Raw genomic sequence first — 21,466 nt, 5'->3', positions numbered from 1 at the left:
TATTTACCTGCTTGAGTCATGGGTACAACTTTCTGATTCAACTTATAAAAAGTTGAACTTCTGTGTGTGACTCCCATCGTCCGTTATATACGTGTAGATGTCACGATCATCTGAAAGCAATCGTACATTCGAATTCAAACCATCATTATTATATTTTCCAATATAAAAACGGACGGTCCTGAACAGAGCCTTGCGGTTGGCCATATGTAAATTCAATGAAATGACAACTTTCACCCTTCAAAGTAACACATTGACCAAGTGATGATTGTAATGATTTTATAGATTTAAGCATGAAGGTGTTTGGGTATATTAGCTCTATGATACTGTGCCAAATGTTTTTTTTTTTGTTTTTTTTAACCTACGAACACATAATCGATCTGTCTACGTACGTCAACATTCGCAACCAAATTGTGATTTAGCTCTGTGAGTTGTGTAGTGCAGAAATATCCATATCGAAACCCGTGTTGGGACTCAAAAATTGTTTTATCGCTGTTAAGGTGATTTAGGATCTTGTAGTATAAAACATGCTCCAATAATTTACAACATATGAGACGTTAGTGAAATCGGCGTGTAATTTGTAATTACACATTCGGCCCTTTTCTCATGCATAGGCATCACGTGTGCCACTTTCCAGTCGTCTCGCAAAGAAGCATCATTCAGCGACTGGTTATATATTACAAAAAGGTATGGAGCAATTGCGTCTGCATAGCGTTTCTGTATTCTCGTTGATATCCCATCTGGGCATAATGATTTAGTTTCATCAAGATTTTTTAGAGGTCAGAAAACACCTTCTACACCAAGTTCAGTTGGTGTATTACGCTAAGGAGTTTGAGATAGGTTTCATTATCTGTAGCTTAAAAACTGACTGAAAATATTTATGGGACGCTTCTGCTTTTTGCTGATCACCGGTAATTGTTTTGTTGCTAACAACGACATCTGCTTTACCTAGGGATCATCACCGCAGCGCCCGATATATTCCCAAAATTATTTTTAATAGTTTTTATCCCCTCCTATAGCCGTTGTAAGTAAGCATCGTTTAATGCTAGAGCATTGACTGTCTCATTGAGCGAAGCTGGTCAAGCAGGCGAAAACGACAACTGAATTGCTTTGGCTGGGCGTTTTTTGTAGAGGCGAAAGGCCACCTAAATTCCCATTGGCTGGGAAAACTTTCTCAGGGAGGTTGAAGAAAGTGAATGAATGACTTTTAATGACTTTGGGTGGGAATCGAACCCGGGCCTCTGGGGTGCGGTGCGAGCACTCCACGGAGGCTCTTTTTTTGTTTGTCTCTATTGCGTGTTATGACATTTGTACAATGGAGATATACAAAGGAGGGGTTAAAAAATGAAAGCCGTTTACAATTCCCTGTAACGCAGGTTAGAACGCAGCTCTTGAGGAGCAGGATGGAAGGGTACTGAGGGATAGGTGGCTCCTTGAGGTCACGTGACCTCAGGAGGGAGGGTCTAGTGACATCAGGGGGTCACGTGGCATTAGGGGGTCACGTGACCTCGGGTGGTCACGTGACCCCCTCGGGCGGTCACGTGACCTTGGAGGGGTTAACGTGACCTCGCGGTTACGCCGACGCCTCTAAAACGCGTGAGCCGTAACTTGGCTACCGTGGCTTCAATAGAATTCTTTCAGACACACCAAACCGTCAAGAATGAGCAACTAATCTGTTTGTTCGGGCTGTGCGCGGAACACTTTCTCATATGCAGGAAACACTTTCAAAATAATCTCCGCGCACCGAGCGGACTGTTCCACCAGCGTGATACTCTTGTTTTTCATAGACTGTGAAGACCGAGCAGTAGCACCATGTCATAAGGTACACCATTTACTTTCTCTATTGATAAAAATCGTATGCCCTTGGCAGTTATCAGGAAATCTTTCTTGAGTGTGCGCTGGAGTATATCCCACAAATACACAGCGTCCCAGCAGTAAATAAGTACCTGTTCAAAATTTTTTGGCTTGCTTAAAAAACAGTGTGTTCGCCATGGGACGAATATTCCTTTTTTCTCTAACTATGGCTTTACGGGTAGGACGCCACAAGGAAGTTTAAAAAAAGGATTTAGTATTTTGCTTTACCGGCATGTTCTTCACTCTTTTTAAGACATCTAGGCCGGGCCGTTCGCCTTATAGGAAACGATAAAGCGGCACAGGCAGCAGAACATCACCCAATAGCGCGATACAATTTTTTCTGTGACACGGAACTAAGATTCTTTCCGTGACACGGCCTAAGAAAGCAGAGTGTTGTATTTGCTGGACAAAAACATCGGAATATGTAGAAGTTGAGTCTGGTGTCCCCCAGGTCTGTGTGCTGGGGCCTCCGCTTTTTCTGCACAATATAAAGAATATCATCATTGAAATAGATTAAAATATAAGGTTATTTGTAGACGGTTGCACTATTCATAAATTAATGACCAATTTAGCTATGTTTTATATTTAGAACGTCATATATAGAAAAACGTATGTGATACCTGGAAGATGAAATTAGATGTAAAAAAATACGTACACGTCAAATTTACGCAGAAAAAAAATGCGGTTAATTCCCCCTGCGCATATTAAATATAAAATAATTAAAGTTAGCTCAAGTGTGAAGTAACGCGCACTCGGTGAGATCAGGTGCGCGTGCGGTGTACTGGATCTTTATACAACCGCGTTCGCAACCGCTTTGCGAACGCTGATCCGCTTCCAGAGTGAATTAGCGGTTAGGGCGGACTTCAACATGCCATACAGCCATACGTGATATCCACAATCTATACAAGTCTAAGGGCATAAACAAATCGTATGTAACATCTACACCCTTCTCTACAGGGAAAAAGCGGATCGCGCAATGGTCAGTGGACAGTCGACGTCACATGCGAGATTAAAGGTTTAACCTTTAATCTCTTATGCATGGTGCATGGTGCACCATGCATAAGAGATTACCCCCTATTAAACGACACATACACCTTTTAGTGTATATGTCGCTTTCACCCGCACTCTCGGACATTTTGTAATGCTTAATATTCACCATCTCGTTTGCTACCTTACTTTCAGTTCATAAATGGCACAATGCACGTTGCAATGTCTTCAGAAACGAAGAAAGATATTTTGCGCAACGTTTATGAACTGCGCAAAATATAACTTTTGAAATATTTCGTTGTCAGACGAAAAATCCTTCATGCGCTTGAAACATGTCAGTTTCTATGAAATAACAATGGTCCATTATGTACACTCCCTCGCGGATTGCTGTTATGAAAACTGTATATTCTGATCTGGCCCTTTCGATGTCTGGCTCTACGGTTCTACTTTAATCAATCGGCTGTTTGCGCGATTAAACAATGCCTATTTTAGTCTGGCGCCGGTAATGTTTTCACTTGCTTGATTTCATCAGGCATTTTTCCCACATCTCACTAGATTTCGCCAGATGACATGTTCTACTAACTCGCATGCGAACGTTTCCTGAATGCCACCAAATAAAAAAAAGTGTTAGCCATTGTTAAGTAACGAAGGATTTTATTAGAAATAAGTAAGATTTGTTTTAAAAAAGTCTATCTTTCTACAGTTACGTCGGCATTTTGTTTTTTATCTGCCTACGTTTGTGTATGCATTTTTGGGCGTCTTCCGCCCCCACGCACGGGGGTCTTTGTGCAGCCGCGGGGCTCGGTGGGGAAGAGTCGGACCCCGGTCGTTAACAAACGGATTGGGTTTCAGTTTGGGGCGCTGGAACACCCCTGTCTTGTTCTTCTGTCCGCCCTTGTGGCTTTTAAGTGAGCGTGCTTGCGTCCGGTGTATTTCGCCGCTTAGTGTAGAAACTTCGTTTTTAATCGACGCAATAACTTAACTTAATGGCGCCAGCCAGACGGCGAAGAAAGCATGTAGTGACTCTACAGAGAAGTGGGGTTTGACAGTTAAGGCGTCGGAGGGGGATCACGTTGACAGCTCGCTGATCAGTGGGTAAGAGTGTACCACGTGACAATGGGCAAACTTGAAGTGACTGGTCCGTCTCTGGAGGGAAAGGAGGCCCCTACGAGTATAGAAGAGGGCTGCCGAGAGGATTCTCGGGGGATTCGGCATTTGAGATCAGGCAGATTCGGCTCTTGAGACTGGGGGACTAAAGTATAGGTTTTAATTTTGGGAGTTTTGTAATGTAAATTACTGTTGACTTGCTGTCGTTTTGTTTTGAAATAAACTTGGCCACACTGTCCATCGTAAATCAACCAACGTCGTAATGTGTCCAGCGGGATCGAACAACTTTTAGTGTTTTGTTTCTTATTCGACTTCTCGGGGGACTTGCATCGGGCAAACATCATCATCGGTCGTCACCATCTTGATCGGCCCCCCTCTCCCTCGGAACGTTGACTGCCATACCTTTATTTTCTCTCAACTATGTTGCAGGTTCAGAATAAGAGTACAAGTCTCACGCCAACAATAATACAATCTGCTTGCTATGATTGCTGGTTTCTTTTTCTCCAACGTGCCCGCGGCTAATGAGGAAAGAGTAGAAAGCTTTGTGGGAAAAACTTCACCAGCGAGTCACAAACTGCTACAGACGCTAGTAGTCTCGGAAGCGTCGCCTCTTCAGGCTGCAAATCCATATTGTCAACCTGGTTTAAACAGCCTTTCGGCCTCCGTCGCCTCCTAGCGGCATCAATGCACACCACTCACCAGACTTTTACGGAACACGCGAACTGCGGTTTATACCATGGTAGCGGTATTCTGGTTGCAGCTGATCCACGGTTGCGTAACGTAGCTGACGTAGCCCTAAAGAAACCATCCCGATTTCACAAAGATTGTGAATGGCACGGACAAGAAGGAGGAGATCAACACAGCGCTGTGTTGTGTTCATATTCTCTGTTCCCATATTCTTCATGATCTCTTTTTAATAACTGCCTACAAACTGGTCCAATAATCAGCACTTGTCAACAAAGTATGCTGCTATTTATTACTATGCATTAACATTGTGCTTATAGTTAAATCCTACAGTCATTTATTAGTGAAAGAACGAGGGTGCAAGCTAGCTAGTACAGGCTCAACAAGATTAACTTATTCAAGACGGGTTTTTGAGTGATGACACAAATGCTGAGAAGTGTTGAAAATACCTCGGGTTTAGTGGACAAAAAATGAATGGGCGTCCCAAAAGAAAAAAAAACGTGGTCGAAGACTTAAAGACACACTTTACAATTTCTCTTTTGGATACCACCACTTTAAAAAGGGAGTTGCTTCGTCGATTTTTTAGCGTTATGCTGTTCACAACCCCTAACAAACCCAAAGGCAATGAACGCAAAAAGGCAATCAACTAATGGCTGGGTAACTGATTAAACAAACAACAAAGAATTCCCTTCGGCTTTTCACCGAGGAAATAAAAAATGTCATGCTCAACATGATGATTTCAAAAACAGACGGACATCACCCCTGTTTCTAAGATGACTGTATGCAAAGAAACTTCTTCCATTCGATTGCAAAACACAAGGAAGGCATTCAACAGTTCTCTAGGTTTCATCATTGTTATTGTTTTTTTTTTTAGTATACACTTGTGGTCATTATCTTTAGTCAAAACTATTTCAGAAGCGTTTCTTAACGGCACACAGTTATTACATGAGATCATGTGTTTTGGCACAGCTGAATACAGATCTTTATTTTCTGCAACGTTTTTACTCAGTTAAATCGGTCTTTAATGCAGGGTTTTGTCATAAAGATTTAATAAAATAAGAATCGGCATTTGGAAATGTGTAAACTTATGAAATAATTGTGTGCATTTTATAGTTCTTTACTGAAATAGCTTTGAAGAAAGAAATGATTACACGTTTAAACTGAAAGAATCAATAACAATAATAAAGCATAGAAATGTGTTGAATAAAACTTCGGCTATGTTTAGGCTTTATGTCGTTCTGTTCTTGGGAGCTTGAGATTGTGTATGATGATTTTTATTCCGTAGGTTATAGGCTCAAGGCCTTTTTTTGTGTTTTAAATCAGTATTTTTTTATCACATTTACAGAAAGGTCGGTAGGTTGCTTCTTTTTATCCTCTGCCCTTGGGCATGTTAGGGGTCGTCTCGAGTTGTGGACAGTGCAAGATAAAATGACCGCGCGATGACCAAAAGATTCTGGTGGTTGTGCCTCGACGAAAGATGGTGAACTAGCAGCAACAGATGGTATGAGGACTAGAGTGCCATGGCCGCTGCCATGCGACCCAGGTTGTTGTTTGTCCGTGTTTAGCTGTGCTGAAATGTCGTTCACGGTTGCGTGTTTCTACCTACTACCCATGCTTGTCGTTGCTTCCACTATATCAGCCTGTGTTTTTTGTCCCTGTCAAATAATATTGTCAAATGCCTCAACGGGCTTACATAATGGTAACAATAAACAAGCCCACAGGCAGCACATGTACAGCAACGGTGTGCAGTTCTCCGTCATGAAAATACTGAGTCATATATTCCGCCACTCTCGTTGCTAGTTAAATTGTTTGTGTCGTGCAGTGCCATTAAATTCTTTTGGTTGTCGATTGGTCATTTCAGCCTCTCTGGACTACGACAGTATAGTAAAAGGCTGTAGGGACAGGATCAAATTCAATTTGTGAAATCGCTGTGATCAGAAGTGTACTTGTGGAAGGAGATTCTTCGAGTTTTTCTGCCTCTTCTATTGTTTGTCGCCAAGTTAGGAGACCCTTTTCTACATTAAGATTCAACTGTGCCGCATTATCATATAAATTTACAGTAATGAGTTTCTTCTAAAGTCAATCTTCAAGGCAATGTCAAAATTGTTACAAGTTCAAGCAATCAAAATTCACAGAATGAGGTAACTTTCTGTGGGGTAAAAAACACCCGATGTTTATTAACATTTTATTTGAGGGCACTGGTACGACAGAAGATATCAACCACTTCTGCTGAAATTCATGTGGTTTGGGGTTTTTTATAAGTTTACACATTTAGGCATTTTTTCAATTGTTTTCTTCATCATGAATATATTCTTGGACCAGAACATTACTTAAACAGAAGATGAAGTGGTTCTCGAAAAGGACGAGTTAGAGGCGAATTTTATAGTATTATTATCCCGGGAACTTGAATAGCACATTCGGTTTGCTTGAAGATGTAACTAAAGGCGAAAAAACACTAAACTCCGTCCAGTCGTTACGTCATAGTAGGATCTTTCAGCCGCCGTGCGTTTGTCGCTCGTGTTTGGACCGCGTGCAATTGCAAGCTTGCCAGGTATATTCCCTCGCGCTGACACGAGTCGTGACGTCGTGTTCTGACCTCTTTAAATTTAGCAAAAGTGCGCGTCCATAGTTTTGAGATACGCAAGAGCGGAGACTCTAAAAACTCTTAATATGACGGCAGCCACTGTGCGCCATAATGAAAAATGAACTCGACATTCTTGATTCGGAATGTGGAATAAAGGCGATTTTAGTGTTTTTCCCTATATTGAGAACCGCTTTCGCTTTCCTTTAATAGCAAACTGCACCGTTCTAGAGGAACTTACATTGCCCCAGGCTTCCATTGTTATTAACTGTGCAATGACAGCGCAGCCAACAACTTCCAATCCTAAAGTGAAGTAGCGACATCTGGTGTCGGAGATTTAACTCTATGAACAATGTTGAATAGTGAGAATCAGTCATGTTCCAAACCCAAGAAGCAGTGTCTGGCTTTCGCTGGCATCATGTTTTTTCTGTAGTAACCCTCTATGGCATGAACGGGCTGGCGGTGTTCTATTTTGTAAGGCTACAGTGCGCATCACTTCTGGGCTGGCATGCTATTTTTGTAACATCCAAGAAAAGCTGTTTTCCTGCAGTAATTTTATAGTCTCTCGGTGTTAAGAGGAGCACAAGGATTGCGTTATAACTGTAGTCATCGCACGTTGTAGTGATTGTTTGCTTCAAATGTTTTTGTTGAGGTGCCAACGTTTTCAAATGTGATATGCTCTTAAAAGGCTCCTTTAGGTTTCTAAAACAAGACTTGAATTTCTTGTAAACTCACCTATTGCAGGCACATTCCACTGTTAGGAGCACCTTATAATTTTCATGCAGTAATATCAAAGTGTTTAAAGTGCGACATTATTTTTTATCCTGGTTTTGTAGTTTGATAGAAACATTTGTTGTGATCTGGGGACATCAGGAGGTGATATTAACTTAAATTCAACCTGTTTTATTTCCCTTGGTCTCATGAGTGAATTTTTCAGACAACCGCGTGCTATTGTTGAGGCTTAGGGCTTGCGGAAATTGAATAAGCCAAGTCGTCAAAGAGGATCGCGTCATTCAGAGTCAAAACGAACTACGGCGCATGAGGCACAGGACATGACGACTGGCTCAATAAAAACCTAAGCTTTTAAAAAACAATCTGTTGCTCCTGCAGAATCTGCTAGCTGCTGTATTCAAAACGTTTAGTTGATATTCTAATTTACTTAATGCTTGCATGAGTAGGCCGAGATAGGAAGAGAACACACTAGAGTTGTATTGCATCTAGCCACACTAAACTGAAGAATGTACGACCCAAGGGTTTAATCTGAACGCTTGGCAAAAACGCCCGCGAAGAGTTTGGCGACAGTGATTTGCCGGTGCCGTGATTGCCTTGGCGCTGACCAGTCACAGCGGTAGACTTCTTTGCCGACATTTTTGCCAAATGTGACACGACGTGTCCAGGACACGTCTTGTCACATAAAAGCTACCCGTTTATAAGTGCACCATGGTTCCATATAAAGTCTAAACTTTTATACGTGGAAAATTGTTCCTCATAAAAACAATCGTCGATAAGTGAAACATCGTTCCATTCAGAGTGACATAAAATATGCGGAACAATGTTTCGCATATTTTCTGAGCAATCTGAACACCGTTTCACCACGAATAAGTGGAGCTTTTTTGCAAAAACGTTTCCCTTACTAATTGGATCTTATGTGGAACAATATTTAGAGTGTTAGAACCGCTGTCCAGGATGTTTGGTACGCCTTGCAACATTTTAATTCCAAACGTAAATACTTGAAATCTAGCAAGCGAATGCACTTTCGTTAAAATGTCTTTTTTCTCTCTACTTCCGTGTGGAGAAATTTTTTTAAATATAGCGTCTTATGTCGAGTGTTCGTCGTCGACACACTGGTTTGCGAGCTTGCACACAAATGGTCATGTGTCATATATTTCGTTCAAATCATTACTTATCGCGATGATCCTGCTTGTTGCCAGCCTCTATTATGACGTTGTCGGCGTTTCTAATTTCAGCAGGCGGGGTTTAAAAAAATCCACGACTCCCGGTGCACTTATAATTCTTTCGAATGATTGCGGACAGGAAGCAGGGAAGTCATGATCCCAGATAATAAGGACGCGCAAAATGCTGGGAATTTTCGTAACAGTCTGTGGCGCTGAATGGGAGCTATTTTAGGACTGAGTTCCATGTGCGAAGCTGCCTTGAGGCTTTTACTGGCGAAAGCATCAATCGGTAGAAAGATCAGAGTTCTTGTAATAAAAACAGCATTCCCAATGTTTTTTTCTTGTTTTTTTCACACGTTGCCAAGGGTTTCAATCGGTTACAGCTGGCTTCCACGTCTGCAGAACAGATGTGCTGGAATTCCCGCCGGCCAGCGACGATTTGCCCTATGCTAGCAGAAATACTGCTTTCCCATGTCGTTTCTAAAGACGCGACGTTTTACAAACTACCTTCAGTGTTCCTTCGCAATAATTAAGATTTTGTATCTCGAGTAGGGCAAAAGAAAGGCGCAAGAGAAATGGAGTTTGGGTCGCCGATGTTCCTTTACTCTGCACCCACAGTGTAACGTCACTTGTTTGCCGCTGAAGGGATGAAGATTTTAGCTATTACAGAGATGGCACCTAAGCAAGAGATGTGAGCGAACGTGGAGTTGGATGAAACCGACATAACAATCCTCTTCTTTAAGTGGAGTTGAGATTTTACAGACACGTCGTCTAAGGTGTTAAAGGGCGCGAACTAAAACAGGACGAAAAAATCAACTTCCACCAGCTCGCCTGCGCACTCACTGTTTTTTCATGTATACCAAATAGCCCCAACTTTAATTTTATTACGTCGTCTAATACGTGTCTTCTTAGTTCTTCGTACCTGCGTTTTAACTCTACAATAAAATGTGACTCCCACTCCCTTTAGAATGTTCACAAACCTTATTTACTGATGCAAAATCAAGTGATTGCATATCTCTGACTCGCATTTTGTGTCGGGTTGCGTTGATTCTCCTTCTTATATAAAGGTTGTTCCAAATGTTTACAGATAATAAAAGTCGAACAGCAACACAAATGCGTTCAATGGAGGTGAGGCATATTTCACCAGAAGCCAATATTATAGAGGACTAATCGTCACTATAGGTCCAACAATAAAAGAAAATGGCTAATTAACGTTTTAAATAGCTAAAATGAATATCTGGATCCAATTCGAAACTTGCTGAGCATCATCGGAACCATTAAATCAGTTAATAGTAGAAATGCATATTGCACGTAGAAGTCACGGAGATGCACTAAATTTACCACTCGTACAACAGGTACTGGCGGTGGGCAAACGCGAATGGTACCTTTAATGAAGGTCGCCTAAGTGTCCCCGAAAAAGATGTCCTAAAAGCACACGAGCATGTGCCGAAATGCATAACCATGCTTCACGCACTAACCCAAATGCGAAGATTTTAACTTTCGCTAACAAAGAACTGGACATATTGTTTTAACACCACAGGTTTCGGACGAGGGACCTGTGTGTACTGCTGATATTGCACTAATAATAAAAAAAAAAACCTAGGGGATTGCGAGATATTTCGGCCTAAGAATCCTCACTTGGCGGGTTTGTATCCCGGCCGAGGTGCCCTCAATTTTACGGACCACCATTGCGGGGAAGTCACTGTGTCACCGAAATTTCGGTTGCACGACAAAACCCTCCCAGGTGGCCGCTGGAGAGCGCCAGATGCCGTTTCTTTGTTTCGCACAGAATACCCCGAAATTTGACATTGACGCCGTTCTGGCTCATGTCGCGGCTGGGTTCTTGTACGGCTTCTTTTAAGCATCTATAGATTATTATTAGGTAAGCTGTGTAATAGGTTTTTTACGGTTTCTTTGGTTTTTCGGAGAACGAGTAAAGCTTGGCCGTTTCAAGGGGTGTCGAAACGCGCCCGCTTCAATTTTCACGATTTGTCGGAGTCGTGCGTTTTGTAGTGACCTGTTTGGACACCCCTTTAGGGCTATAGCAGCGTTGCCAGACGGGAACGTGATCGGGACACAAAATTGGAATCCAAATGTCTCAAAATTTCTACGAACTCTTCTTTAAAACTCTTATTCAGTATTATTATTCAGAACAGTTATTTTAGTAAAGGAATGCATATTAGTTCAGTCAGTTTTAGGTATATATACACAGTTCTAAACGTGCTCAACGAGACCAAGCTATTGTGAAACAAATCGGACCATTGTACTGCGGACCTCACAATGACAAATAACCGAAAGACTACGGGTAAAAACGACATAGACACTGAAAGGTTCCACCTTTTAGATTCACATTTTAAATGTCTAACGTTTTAAACGGCACATAAACCTTTTATTAGATGTGTCATTTTTACTCGACCCTCGTTTTTTTTTAAATGCTTAATATTCACCAGCTCGTTTGCGCCCTTACTTTCAGTCTATTAATGCCACAATGCATGATGAAATGTCATCTGAAAGAAAGGAAAAGATTTTTCGTAACATGTATTAACTTCGCAAAATAGCGTTGTCGAAATCTTTGGTTGTCAGACGAAAAATCCTTCATGCGCTTGAAACATGTAAGCCTCACTGAAATAACAATGGTTCATTATGTATACTCCCTGGCAGATGGCTGTTATGACAACTGGATATTTTGATCTGGTCACTTTTATGTGTGGGTGTACGGTTATACTTCAAGGGATCAGCGGCTTGGGCCATTAAACGATGTCTACTTTAATGCGGCGGCGTTAGTGTTTTCAGTTGCATGATGTCATCATTCATTTTCCCCCAGAATTCACCAAATTTCGCCTGGTAACATGGTCCACTAACCAGGACACAAAAAGCTCCAGAATGCCGCAAAATTAAAATAAAAATTGGTCAAGAATTTTATTATCTGGCAACACTGGGCTGTGCCGCATTTAATGTTTAGAACAAAACTCCAAGGTCCCCTCCAACGAGACCCTCGTCTCGCTATGATTGGTTGATTATTTTTCCCCAACGTTTCTTGTGCTCACATAGAAGAGTAGAGGGCTTTGTGAGGAGGTACTTCTCCTGTGATTCCCAAGCTGCTACAGAGCGTAGTAGTCTCGGGATTTATACTCGGTAAAGTATGAATCCACGTCTGTCAAGTTGGAGGAAACTTCACTAGCCTTTCATACGTGAAAAAACTTTGGTGCAGTGCATTTTCCTTTTTTTATTCAATCTTTTGGTATAATCCAGTTGGCAATAGTTGAAGGCTTCGCTGGCCCACGACGTTCGCAGCGTGGAGTGGAGGTCCGACGTTTTTTTTTACTTTGTGCTCCGTGTTCCAGTTTTTGCTCTCTTGCTCTATTCGATTCTGGTCAGCCTGTAACCCTGTGGGACTTTTATCGTCTGTTATACATGTGTAAACGACACAATCATATTTAAACAATCATACTTTCGAAATCAGACCATAATAAATGTCATTAACAAATATAAAAAAATAACAACGGTTCCAAAAATACAGCCTTGAGGAACGCCAGATGTTACCTGAAAAAAATTAGACTGTCACCATTTAAATTTACACATTGACGAGGTGGTGATAGATATGCTTTTATCTACTTAAGTATGACGGCGTTAAGGTTTAGGAGCTTTCATTTGTGTAATAATACTGAGAGTGATAGTGTGTCAAATGTTTTTTTTTAAATCTAAGACACAGCCAATCTGTCTGCCTCCTTCGACATTCGTAACCAAATCATGAGTTAGCTCGGTCAGTTATGTAGTGGGGGAATATCACTTTCGAAACCGCTCTAATTACTCAAAGAAAAATGGTGAAAGATTAGGTGATCTATGATGTTTGAGTATAAAATATGGTTCAGTATTTCACAATATATTTGACGTTAGTGAAAACGGTCTGTAATTTATAATTTGTCTTTTAGAGGGCCTAAAAGTTAAATTATAAATTACAGGCCGTTTTCACTAACATCTAATCTGTTGTGAAATACTGAACCATATTTTATTCGAGTGCACAGGCACCATGTGCGCCAATTTTCGGTCGTCTGGAAAAGAAGCATCGTTTGACGATTTATTATATATTGTAAAAAAGCATGGTGCAGTTGCGTCTGCACAACGCTTTATTATTCTCGCCGAGATCCCATCTGGGCCTAATGTCTCAGTTTCATCAATAATTTTTAGAAGTCGCAACACCCCTTTTACGCCAAGTTAAATTGGTGGAATTACGCTGAACGAGCTCGAGCATCTATCATAGGTTACATTATCACTAAGCATAAAAACTGACTCAAAATATGTATTGAAGGCTTCTGCTTTTTCCTAATCATCGGTAATTGTTCCGTTACTAACCACGACAACTGCTATACCTGGCCTGATCATTGCCGCAGCGCCTCATATTTCCAAAACCGTTTGTTTGTAATTTTTATCCCGTCCTTCAGCCGTTGTAATTAATCTTCTTTTGCTTGCCTTGCTGTAATCATATACTGAAAAGTGACTTCTTTTAGCTTATGTATGTTTTATGCCGAGCTGTTTTTTTATACCGCGCGCACACACACTTTCGGTTATTTTTCAAACAGAGCAGGCTACCGGTGATTCACGGTTACTTTTTCTTTTTTTTTAGATCCGATTAGTTTGTGCAAGGAATGTATATTTTTGTTAAAGTGAGAAGTATCTGTTTAAATAAAATCACTGCACCATACATACTCATTGTTTCCGCTAGACATTCAAACGAGATGCAATGATAATGTAGCTCGGAACACATCCCTTCATAATCGCCCCTTTCGTAAAACAGCACCTTTCTATTTGTACTAACTTTTTTTGCCGGAAACCCGGAAGCCAAGGGTTGAAACAACAGCACTGTGGTCATTAATACCAGGAATGACATAGGTTTTTTTTTTAAACAGTTAGGTAATTACAAAAGAACAAGTCAAGTGTGTTTGAGTTGAGTGCAGGTCAAAAAACGTGTTGCGTAAAAGCAAAGCTGTCCACCATGCACTTAAGGTCAAGTTTCAACCGACTCATTGTTCTCCATATGCAGTGTTCATGGCTCCGTGTCTTATCTGGTAGATTAAAATCTCCACTAATCACGACACGATCATTAAAAACTGCTAGATACTAGGTTGTGAAGCACATCATTAGTATAAAGATCAGAGTTAGTGGGTGTGTAGAACAATTCCTCAATGAAATGATTATTACCATACAAAGCAACACTATACCACAGGAATTAAACAGTATTACCTAGGACATGTAGTTAATAGCTTCCAAGGAGATACGCACCAATATGACCCCCCCCCCCCTTTTTTTTTGTGAAAGCCCCTTTCCCACTTTTTTATATGCGTTAAATGAGCTAGGAAATAAAATAACTCGTAATCTGATATAGAACCATCTAACAATGACTGTTTCAAAGACTATATCAGCTTGCACCGAGGTAATCAATCCTGACAAATCTTCTAGTTTATTCTTTACACTTGTGCAGCTCAATACCATCACTATTACATTTCTCCCACCAATATTTTATGTAGCATTTTGGCGTCAAGTATGCTTCAAAGCGACAACTTCCTTGTTTTCAGCATCCGAAGTGAACAAGCTACTATTGATTAAAAGTTTTCGATAAGTTAAATATTCCATATTGTTTCGATCCTATTTTTTGTTTTCCCGTATGCCCAAAGATGACGGCGATTTCCCGTACTTTCATAAAGTAGTCATCAGAAGAAAGAAAACAGTTCCTTTTAGCTTGTACGCGTTCCGCATGGCTTCAGTTTTTGCGTTACGAAAAGAAAATCCTATAAGTACATGCCGAGTTTTTCGTTCTTCTTTCCCAAGCCGATATATATTTTTTTTAATGGAAGATACCTTTACACTTAGTCATTTAAAAAGAAATGCCTATGATCACGTTTTTGTTTTGGCTGAGCATGGGTATCAAACACGCCCTAATCCGGTACGTACACTATTAGGTTAGTTTGTTTGTTGTTATTATCTAAGCTATCAATTCTGGCGCTCAAATTCAAGCTTTGGTTACTGACCCAAGCAGCACAGTGTTGGCCAAGCATTGGCCGATGGCTGGCAATGGTCCTTTGGCCAGTGGCCAGACAGCGGCCAGCCGTTGGCCGATGACCGGCCTTTCTCAGGCCATTGGCTAATGGGCACTGGCCATCAGCCATCGGCCAAACATTGGCCGATGAATGACCACTCTTTGGCCATTGGCCACAAGACCATCCCCAGCCATTGGCCATTGCTTGGCCAAAATCCATTCTGCTTGGGAACAGAATCCAAAATTGTTTCTACTTTAGTTTCAATAGATGAGAGCCTCACATTAGTTTGCGTAATTTACAGCTCTAATATCTTTTTGATAGTGTTTAGGCTCACTTCAGGGCCTCTTGGCAATCGAGGATGGCCTTCATCTACTTTTTGTAGGAGAACCGGGATTTTTCTCTGCATCACCGCTGAGTAAAATGATAAGCATACAGAGCAAATAAAAACAGTCAGTAACAAACTCACAAAACCATCCCGGGCGGGCTGCACCACAAGGCAAACATAATTGCTTTTTACTCTAGAATACCAATGTTTTTTTACCAATCTGGAATCCGCGCATATAAGCGCGTGGCCGCGTGCCTTAGGTGCTATCTTGAGACGTCGAAGGCAGCTTCGATCGATGTCGATGATAATCGCACTTCGCGTGGAAACACCAGTGGAACCAACAAAGACATAGTTTAATATGTATAAGCCGAGAATATAATTCTATCAAATGCATGAAGACCTATATAAATTTCTTTTGAACTCAGTGACTCCTACGAGTACTACACCAATTCATGTTTAAAACAAAGTCGCGCGCGCCTCGCGGCACAAACGGCGCCCGCGCCTGCGCGATAGCGTGTAGGCAGAAAACCACGGTGTCCTATGCAAAAAAAGAAAAAAAATTGGAGGCGTTGTTGACACAGTGTGGTTTCGCGGTCTTCACGTTTCATGCCTGGTTATCAATGAATGTGCGTTACCAAAGAGATGTCTGACTATCTGAGTGGCCCAAGTGGGGCAGAAAAAGTGCGAGACAAAGCGAAGTTCTGCCTAAATAGTGCTACGCCTGGCGACCCGTGCTGCGTGCAAGCCACAGAATGGACCCTATCGAGTCGAAGGTAGCCAGGCGTCACTATCGTGGACATCACATTGTATCTTTTGCTTACGCCGAGTCAAGTTATCCCGGAAACCCTGAAGATCTCCACGTCCTTGGAGGCTTACAATTTGTTTCAGGTAAGCATAGCGGCAGTGTAGAGTGCTTGCCAAATTCAGCTGGTGCCAGTCGAGCGCAACTTCGAGTCAGGGACTCAGACTGGGGACGAGGAATGCGTTATTTTATTCCGTGCTACGAAGTGGGATTTGTAATATCTACGTCCAAAAATAGCAAATCTAGCCAAGTGTGCGCGGCATTTCGTACATCTGGGGCTATAATTTTTCTGTTACCCGGCCCGCGTTTCGTGGTCGCTGTAACCCCTACCGCTGGGAATTACGTCTTTGGTCTTCGTTTTGTTTGTTTTTTCCCCTTAATTTCTTCCAGGTTTGAAACAGCACTTGCTGTACCGCTGCGAGTTTTACACGCACAAGCGCGGTCCTTGATCTTGACTTGCATTTCTTTTTTTGTATTTACGTTTCTCGGAGCCATTTGAGTCGGGAACGTTCTGCATTTAGCGCCCATCTGTAGGGTTGAAGTGCCCCCAGCGATTCAAAACAATTTGGTAGTTCATGCAGCTTCTCATTCTCAGAGATATTGCTTACTTGATCGCGCATTGCGCTCCTGGTGCACTGTACAGACCGTGATTCTCAGTCTGCCAAGTTTAGGGTGACCAAAGTCACCAGGCTTGATCTGTAATGAACCGTAAAAATCGACGCCTGCACGTATCAATCTAAACTTTTCGTGAAAGGTGTATTTCACACGTCGGTTTTTCTTGTAAAATTACAAAGCGTAGCTCTCTTGCTGTAAAAACTAGGGCCAAGAAACTTGTCTGGATCTACGGTGAGCGACCACGCAGACGACAGGGGTCCAGTAGCGGGGTGTGTTTGGCGTTCGCAGTGATAGATGGTGCTACCTCCTTATTGCGACAGCTCTCGATTACCGTGGTTTATTAAAGTGAACACACTCTTTTTCAAATACACCTTTGGCTAAAATATAAACGCAAAAAATAAGAGCAAAACTAAAAAAAAAAAAAACGCGTCTGCATAACAACGGCACGTTTGCTGCCACCGGATTCCGTCTGCGTGTCGCCTGCTTTCATTCGCTGGCCGGGTACACCTTCGAATGCTGCTCCCGACGCCATCTATCAATGCAAACGCCAAACACACCCCGCCACTCAACCTGGTCTCTTGCGTAACCACCCGCTTTAGACCCCGGCAAGTTTCTTGGCTTTATTTTTTAGAGAAAGACAGCTACGCTTTGTAATTTTACAAGAAAAATCCGACCTGTGAAATACAAAGTTCGACGTGAGCACGTTGGTGAAGTTAAATATAAACAGAAAACATGAACATAGTGACGGACAGAACACCTTTGACGAAACGTTTAGATTGCTACGTGCAGGCGTCGATTTTTACGGTCCATTTTAGGTCCAGCCTGGTGACTTGGGTCACCTTACATTTCTCCTACAGCTGAAAGGCTGTGATCAATATTTTTCAAGCTGCCGAAAAGTGTGCTTGTGTGAAGGACCCACTGAGGTGGCATTCTGTGCACGTAGTTAAAATAAAGAACCAACGTTATATGTGCGGTGCGTCATGCAACACACAAACCCTGCACATGTGCATACTACGCAGGCACAACACGCTTGCCAAACACTTGCCAGTGCACGGCTGGTCTCGATATTTTCCTCAAACATAGGCTGCCATAGCCAGTATGGTAATTTCAAAATAACTGGTAATCTAAGAATATTATACTATTTGTAAAGATTTCGTCAAAAACACTAGTATTGGCCTTGCACTGTTTTCAAGACCACGCGGAGGACGTCAGACGCAGGCAGCCTGACGGACACGACGCGCGCTTCTTTCGTGCAAATGTGAGACCGTCGAAAAGGGCAACTGGCCTGCTTCATAATGCTTGGGTGTGCTTCGACAACCCGTTAGGAAGGGCACACTTTGGCCATTGCACATCTAAAAGTGGCTATGTTGGGTGTGATAGTAAATAGATACAAAACATACCAGCGATGGAGCATACCTATTTCGTGGCACTCTTGGTCCATGCACAAGGTTGGGAGGTGAATGACGAGGGCTCTTGAGACATTCTTGAAGTGTGCTCAACACTAAAGAATACTGCTGCAATGTATATCTAAACCTCACCCAGAATGGAAAAAAAAAAGTATTGTTTATTTATATCTGATGCTTGGGATCAATGTTAACAGTGCTAAGGTTGCGAAGTGATTTAATTCACATGGTTGCCTCTTAATTTTTAGTGCTATCACTTTTTTTTAAAGATAGAGCATTACAACTTCTGAGTAGAGCTCTGAATAAACACGGTTTACGGAGAATATCCACTCATGATTAAGAAATAAATTGAAAGAGCAAAGAAGGACGTGGCTGTGCGATGCTAAATATCCAGGTATTCCACCACTATCCACAAAAAAAGTGTGGAAAGGGGTCAGGTGGAAATATGGCGTACTGCTGGTGCGCACTGATTCTGATCCGAGCTTCCAGATTAGAAGGCGATGTTTAACGTCGTAAATGCCAACCAATACTTGCGTAATAGGTAATAATAATAAAAAATAAATGTCATAATTCAACAATTCTGACGGGACTATGCAAACCATAGTACACTGCGTACTCAACGAGATCAAGCAATTTAAAATGAATCGGACCAGTATACTATAACCGTACTAATGAAAAAAAAACCACCTAGGGCAACGGGCAAAAACGACGGACACTGAAAGGTTTCACCCTTTAGTATCACATTTTAAATGCCTCATCATTTAGCGACACATACACCCTTTAGTCTATGTGTTATTTTACCAGCACTCTCGAGGTGTTTGTAATGCTTAATATTCACCAACTCGTTTGCGACCTTATTTTCAGTTAATAATGTACTATGCATGTTGCACTGTCGTCTGAAAAAAAGAAAGTGGTTTTGCGAAATCTTTATAAACTCCGCAAAATATCATTGTTTAAAGATTTGGTTGTCCGAAAAAAATCCTCGAAACCCTTGAAACATGTAATTTTGGATAAAGTAACAATGGGCCATTGTGTATACTCCCTGGCTGATTGATGTTATGACAACTGTATTTCCGAATCTAGCCTCTTCGATGTCTGGTTCTTCGGTTCTACTTCAATCGATAGGCGGCTTGCGCCATTAAGCGATGCCTGTTTTAATGCTGTGCCCGTGATGTTTTCAGTTGCTTGATGTCTTTGGGCATTTTCCCCCAGATATCACTAGATTTTGAAGGTGACATGGTCCACTAACCAGGAAACAAACATCTACAAAATGCCACAAAATAAAAAAAAAACACAAATAAATGTCAATGACATTATCATTTGGTGACACTGGGGTATGGGCTGTTGCAGATTTAGCATAACAGTACAATCCCCCCAATAACGAGACCCTCTGATCACTAAGTTTTGCGTTTTTTTTTTCTTTCTACATCGTTGCCTCTGCTAAAGTAGAAAGGGTAGAGGGCTTTGTGGGAGGAATTTCTTGTGCGATTCACGAACTGCTACAGACTCTAATAGGCTCGGGATTGTCCTGACATTTTAAGGCATCAAAGGTGTACACAACTCACCAGACGTTTACAAAACACGCGAACTGCGGTTTATACTGTGGTAGCGGTGTCGTGGTTGTAGTTAAGCAAAGGCTTTGTGACGTAGCTGAAGTAGCACTCAACAAACCATCCTGAAGTGCTAGGTCAAAGAGCCGCTGTTCCGCGTCCTCTAACAGATAACGCTGCCATGAGAAAAACATACATTTCGAGTGCTTCGTATAAGTTCGGAGAGCTTTGTGCATGTTTTCCACATCGCTTCCAAGTTGTACCAGGGCAACATGCTCATAGCTGTATCGCCTCGGTTTCGCTCGCAGATAACGTCAAATAAACTGTATACACCAACTCGAGTGTCACACGTCGCGCCGCTGATATAATGTAGCTGTCGGCAGGGCGAGCGCACATGCTTCATTCGCGCGAATCTGATTTCTGTGCACGCACACCGAAATGCTGCGGCAATCCAAGGCAGCAATCTGGGCTCCGCACACGCGCAGTACGGAACTCGCAACGATAACGCAGACTGCTTGCGTTGGGTCGTATACAAAATGCTGAAACTCACTTCTAAACGCAAGCACTAAACCTTTGCGTTGGTGTCGCGGCCATACGATCCACTGTTTAGCATAGTTCGGTACGACTTGCAAAAGGTTAATTCCAAACGTACATACTTGAAATAGAGCAGACGAATGCACTTTGGCGAAAAGTTATGTCCCTTTTTTCTTTACTCAGTAGCGGTGAAATTTTAGAAATAGAGTAAGAACGACTGCCGTGCATTTATATCGAATGTTTGTTGTCGGCACACTGGTTTGCGATTGCGCCCAAGTGGACATCTGTCATATATTTCGTTCAAACCATTACTTATCGCGATTGTCCTGCTTGTTGCCAGCCTCTATAATGACGTTGTCGGCGTTTTTAGCTTCAGCAGGGGCTTTTCAAAAAGTCCTAGACTTCTGGTGCTCCCATCAAAGCTTTGTTGTTACCAGAGACGCAGGTAACGAAATACCGATCGCTCGTTTCGCCAACGGTAGGGGCGCGCATGAATACTAGAGTAACTGTCTAGGCTCTGCTTGCGGAGCATATACAGTTACTCTAATGAATACTAGCGACGACATCGACTCTTGTACTCCCCGGTATCGCACCGGTTTTGTACAGGAGTTTGCTGGATCTCTATGAAAGGGACCCTCCAGCGATATTTGGGCTTTTGCCTTTTTTATATTATTACCTCATAATGGCTTTGGGCTACTCAGAAGACAAGTGCCACAAGCTATTAGCGCGTCATATTTTAATTAGGTAACAAAAAACCGCTGAGCGTCTTGTGGCGCCACAGTGTGTGGAAAACGCGCGGCTGATGGCGTTATTGGTATACCATTTCAGGATTGGCAATATTGGCTTAAGCCGTGCGATTTTTATTATGCAAATAAACCATCGTCATTCCTTAATTTTTTTTTTTTTTTTTGAGGTGAGAAAATTAGATTAGGGGGAAAAGTTGTTTTAAATGTGCAAAAACAAGCGAAAAAAAAAATTACACGCCCGCTTTGCTGTGGCGGAATCAGTCAACCCAGCGAACTGGAGCGCGGCGCACTAGCGTATTAAAAGTGTACGGAAACGAAATTTTATGCTCATTTTATTGCTTAGGTATAAAT

This window comes from Ixodes scapularis, unplaced genomic scaffold, assembly GCF_016920785.2.
Source record: "Ixodes scapularis isolate PalLabHiFi unplaced genomic scaffold, ASM1692078v2 ptg000720l_1___fragment_3__unscaffolded, whole genome shotgun sequence".
Taxonomy (NCBI): Eukaryota; Metazoa; Arthropoda; class Arachnida; order Ixodida; family Ixodidae; genus Ixodes; species Ixodes scapularis.
Note: the sequence above shows the minus strand (reverse complement) of the source record.